A 6190-nucleotide genomic window follows, 5' to 3' on the forward strand; every position below is an offset into this window, starting at 1 on the left:
CTAGTAGATGACATGCAGCTGAGGCCCATGCATGTTTCATTGTGTAGTATGTAGAGAGTATGGTGTGAAGCGATTTATGTGCAGTAATGTCTGTTGACTCCACAGAATGACTCCGAAGGAAGCACGCTTAAATTGATAGATGATTACAGACCAACAAAAGTCGTATGGAATGCCGTTTCTAAAGATTATTTGAATAAAAATTTGAGCTGTGATGCCCTGAGCATCAAGTATTAGATAAAAAGTCTCCGATTATACTAATGTAAAGAATAACATACCGTAAATGTCTAAGTAGGAAAACAGAAAAGATAAGCCAGAATTTAATTAAAACTATATAAGAACTGGGGGCGGATGTTCGTGCTATGGCCACTTAATAGCACCACAAATGCACAGCCTGACATCTGAACAAATGAAATAATGGGGTATGTGTAGCTCTGCAGAAAACTAATAGAAATAGAAATGAAGAACAGTTATGATGCAGAAAATACAAAACTGGAAAAACAACCTCCATTGGAGTGGATTTTGTCGTCTATGGAATTTCCATATTTGTCGAGTCCGATGTTAATCGAAGTATAATCTTTCATGATTAAAGTTACGTAAACAAGATTTTTTTACAAAATAAAATACAAACGACGCATTAAACGTTAATTAACCTTCACATAACGACTAAGAACCCCCCTCAAGTATCTCTTTAGTTTCAGAAATAATCACTGAAATGCTTCTTTTGGAATGATAAATGACTAGTTTAAACTGGTATATAAGTCGCGGGTATTATTGCCTACCTTATCGCTGTAGTTTCCGCAAGCAGAAAAATCTCACTGCGACCTCCTTAAATTTGCAAATAAAACATTGTTTTGACTTTGTATTTCTCGTAGGACTGGACTTTTATTTAGACACTTCTACCTACAGTCGCTTTTGTGTGTTTTTTTTTTTTTTTTTTTTTTTTTGTAGCCTTTTAATCACAGTAAATTCAGCACAAGCAAAGCAGGGAATCCACTGCGGTGTGCTTTCGCAATGAGGAAACGTATGGAAACGTGAACGCCCATGCATGCGTACATGTGCTCTTTCCACAACTTTTTGTGCATGCCCTTCCAATCCCGTGCGTCGTCGGTTGCGAACGAGCAAAATGGCATCGTGTGGACAGTCAGAACTCCACTCCGATCATGCAAACAATAGAGTGTATTCTCTATGGTGCAAATCAAGAAAACATTCACCATGAAAAAAATTGAAGCTTAGGATATTCTTCTCTGGCATTTCTTTTTCAAGCGCGCAGTTCCTCTTTACAAGACGTGTTAACTGGCTTTCGCGGGCAGATGAATTATTGCAGCAGTGGTATTTGCATACAATAGCTTAAATGAATCAATCTAGATCCATCATTTACTTTCTTAGACGAACAGATATATGAGACGAGATTTTCAGTTAACATTTTAGTGGTATTTCGATGATTTTTACGTGATATCAGACAGGCTAGTTTAACATAAGCGTGAAAAACAGTGTTTGGAGTTACACTATTAAAGTTACCATATGTAACTACATACAAAAATATTCATTTTACCTAAACACATCAAAAAGAGTTTTGCATCACCTCGGTTCCGAGAGTTCCGAAGCCTGTAGAGAAAATTGGAATGGAGATCAACATAAATGCCATTTTCGCCCTTTTTATTGCTCTCGAAAACCTCACATCGTATGTTGTACCACCATACGCATTCAGAGGTGGTCGTTCAGATTGCTGAACACACCAGTACCTTTAATACCCAGTAGCACGTCCGCTTGCATTGATGCCTGCCTGTATTTGTCGTGGCATACTATCCACAAGTTCATCAAGGCACTGTTAGTCCAGATTGTCCCACTCCTCAAAGACGATTCGGCGTAGATCAGTCAGAGTGGCTGATGGGTCACGTCGTCCGTAAACAGCCCTTTTCAGTCTATCCCAGCCATGATCAATAGGGTTCATGTCTAGAGAACATGCTGACCACTCTAGTCGAGCAATGTCGTTATCCTGAAGGAATTCTTCACAAGATGTGCACGATGGGGGCGCGAATTGTCGTCCATGAAGACGAATGCCTCGCCAATATGCTGCCGATATGGTTGCACTATCGGTCGGAGGATGGCATTCGCGTATCGTACAGCCGTTACGGTGCCTTCCATGACCACCAGCAGCATACGTCGGCCCCACATAATGCCACCCCAAAACATCAGGGAACCTCCACCTTGCTGCACTTGCTGGACAGTGTGTCTAAGGCCTTCGGCATGACCGGGTTGCCTCCAAACACGTCTCCGACGATTGTCTGGTTGAAGGAATATGCGACGCTCATCGGTGAAGAGAACATGATGCCAATCCTGAGCGGTCCATTCGGCATGTTGTTGGGTCCATCTGTACTGCGCTGCATGCTGTCGTGGTTGCAAAGATGGACCTCGCCATGCAACGTCGGGAGTGAAGTTGCGCATCATGCAGCCTATTGTGAACAGTTTGAGTCGTAACACGTCCTGTGGCTGCACGAAAAGCATTATTCAACATGGTGGCGTTGCTGTCAGGGTTCCTCCGAGCCATAATCCGTAGGTAGCTGTCATCCACTGCAGTAGCATTAATTATATTATGTGTATATATTATACACATAAGTAACATGGGTTCCTGAATGTACATTATAGAGACAAGCATCTTCAAATATGGCACTTACATATAGTTCTTTATACAACGCAATTAGCATTTACAATGTGCTGATGACATAAAACTGGACACAATCCGAATGTCTGCGTATCACTTCTGCCTTTGTAGAACCACAAATCTCATGCACATGTTGGTTGCCTTACACTATGTAGGAACAGTGGAGCTTGTTTTCTCGAGGGCGCACCAATAGGCTATTTTCCTGTGTTAAAAATATGATTGATTATAACATTAAAGCAGCATTTATGGTCAAATAAGTGTTTTTATGTACTTAAATCTTACAGATCATTAAATATTAAGATTTGGTCACGTGACCGAAAACGCTCTGTTATTGGTTGACGCTCTGGTGACGTCACAGTCTAGGAGTAAAGACGAAGCTATACCTGTGTTATAGGAGTGTTAGCCGAAGTTACAGGGTTTTTTCGTACTTTTTCTGCAAGCAGTTTATCTATTTAGTGATGATAGGCGTAATTACAACTTTCAAGTAACAATAGGAAGGAATTTTGTGCACCCTGATAGTCGAAACCTAACGAAAGTTGATGCGTCTATGCTCCACCCATTTAGACCGGCAATATGTGCAACGACGGACATTCTTTTCCCTGCACCCTGCAGCATCATTAATCTCGCTCAAAACTAAGGAACTGTAGAACTTTTGTAAACGGGACCGTATATTATAACTAGATTGTCGACTATCAGTCATGAGATACGACCAAAAGCGTAATAAAATATTCTTGGCAAACCTTAGTGCTGATTTCCTCTATAGAAGACACTTAGTAGAGACATTTCGGCCAAAAGATGCTTGGTGGCGCAACGGATAGCACAGAAGACTGTAAGTACGATTCATAGGAGGGTTATATAGCTTTAAAAGTTTTACACTAAATACGAGAACAGCGTTAGCAAGAACTGATTGGAGTAGATGTTTAGATGGCTGGATATTTTATATATAGCTTCAAATTAATCTGAGTCTGAGAACTGGACAACAGAGGAAAAATACATTTACATTGCGAAAAAACAACTCACATTTTTGGAAAGCATTGCTATTAGTGAAGATGTCACCACACTGTCACAGTACAATGAGATAAAGGACGATGAGGTTATCTATAGGGAGAACTACAAAGCATGTACATCATTCAGGTATCATAAACGTATGGGCCTCGATGTTTGTGAGTGCAAACTAGCGTCAGTGTCCGAAGCAGACTTACTTCATCTTTATGTAGAATGATGAAACTCCAAAAGTTTATACAATAAGGATCCTAGCTGGACAGTACGAAGATAAAAAGAACATGTTTCTAGTAAAGTAAAACGCGAGTGATCACATTAAATAGAAAATATCTTTTTGAATGCGACGGGTGTGAAGAGCGATTGCAAATGTAAGCGCATGGAAACAGAGAGGAAAACACAATAATATTCTTTTTCTGATCGGTTTCGTGAAGTTTTGTAACTGTTATTTGGTTTTCATATGAGAGGAGTGTCGAGTCGTTTTACTAATAAGTTAATATAATCTTTCGGGTTAGACTCGAACCAGCGATCTCTGAATATGATCTTACACAATTGGAAAGTCTACGGCTGTAACAAATAAGCTACCAAACAATTTAGGTGGATTTGGCTAAAACCACAGTTTTCACCAAGAATTTAATTTCGTTGAATGACGCTATCCTTCCTTGTAATAGTGGGAAAGCGTATTTCGGAGGCAAATTATTGTCAATTTCATGGTGCAACATATTTTTAATTAAGTTCGTGAACTTGTGCGGCGATGTGGTGGCAATTTGTCGGCACAGTGCAACCTCATTTTACTCACCTTCTCATTCTCTGGAACACCCAAAAACAATTTTCAGGAGTTTTTATATATGTATTTGTACACACCATTTGTAAAACATTTTCGAAGATGTAAATTCCAAAACAAGACATCACTGTGAATGAGCTTTATGACAGCGAGATAGCCAGTGACAACACAGGCATCACATGACTCGAATGAAGCGTTTTAGTGGTCTTTCAAATGATTTGAATTTCATATCTGTTTTATAAAAGAATACTGAAATTCAAGAGGAAAAAAAAGCATGTTAGGAGCGTAAAATGACATAATTAATCTTTTAAGACAAATTCCAGAAAACAGCCAAGTACCCTATTCTTGCGATCAGTGAAGCCTGTCATGGTCATGGGGAGACGATGGGCTTAATGTACTTTTAAAAAAACTTTTTTGGAAATAAAAACTTTTAATGCCTAGACCGCAATTTTCCCATCACAAAGTTCGATAACTAGTTTCGGTTGCTATCTGCTAGCATCTTCAGATCGTTCTAAATATGAAAAAAGCGGCGAATAAGCATTGGAAAGCATCATTAGATTTAGTCATTCAACAACATGCATTCGTAAGTACCAAAATAATAGGAGTGCGTAGTTGAAAGCGAGACTGCGAGAAAGTCGGGTTGTAGACGGTAATTTCGCAGACTGATGGTCATATAGGAAATTGCCCAGTTGCATGAGTAAAAGTTGGATCAAAAGCTCATTACTAGCAGTAGTATAACAGGTATTATCGAGAGAACAGTATAGGCAACGGTTCCAAAAACAGCATTGTCATTAATTTCATTCATAAGTTTCGTTACAAAATGCGAAGAAACTAAGTGAGGACGTTTATCAGCAGCACATTTTTCAAGGAAAATGTGACGTAAATACAATAAATCACATATCAATGTAAAGTTACCTAAGCAAAATGCAAGATCTAGGATACAAATTCAGAAATTGTATATCTTACAGGGCCACACATGAATTTTCTCACTTCAAAACATACACAGCGTGTCTACAACAACATCGTGACTAATAATACAGGGCGACATAGCACAAAGACTCAAGGGCATGTAAATGATTCAAACTGTTCATTGCCTACAAACAAAAAGCAGTTGCAATCATTTCTGGGGCTCTAAGTATTTTTCAGCGGAGAAGCTTCCAATGACTCATTTTATGGAATTTGTTAAGGTCAAAAGTCATGTTTAAACTGCGAGAAAATTTTCAGAATAGCGTTGAGAGTTTAAACTAGGAAAACACAGAAGACAGGTTCTTTAAGTGGCCCAGATCTTAATGAAAACAGAAACTGATACAGAGAAAGCAATAAATCCTTTAGTACAAAAGGGAGGCTATTTCAATAGGTTAGTGTAGTATTCCTCTTGGCGCCGTATCTTTTGATTTGAGTTATTATGTTGAGAACAAGGTATGAGTAAGGATTGCGAATGGCGAAATAGGTGTACTAGTGAGTAAGAGTTTTGGTGATTATTTGTCGTTTAGAAAATGTCAGTAAGATAGGATTGAAAATTTAGAAAAATAGTGTTTAACATACATGTAAATTAAATTTAAAAATTCAGGTAGAGGAAAAATAAAAAGACAAAGCCGGGAACCGAGACACAGACCTGAATGTGTTATCAGTGTATGTTGCTTTAAACGGTGAAATAAGTTGTCAGAAAGAATATGGAAAGGTTCAAATGTAGCTCATACAGTTAAGGTGACTAGAAATCTTTGAAGTGACCACTGACACGACAG

Source organism: Schistocerca cancellata, chromosome 4, assembly GCF_023864275.1.
Source record: "Schistocerca cancellata isolate TAMUIC-IGC-003103 chromosome 4, iqSchCanc2.1, whole genome shotgun sequence".
Classification (NCBI taxonomy): domain Eukaryota; kingdom Metazoa; phylum Arthropoda; class Insecta; order Orthoptera; family Acrididae; genus Schistocerca; species Schistocerca cancellata.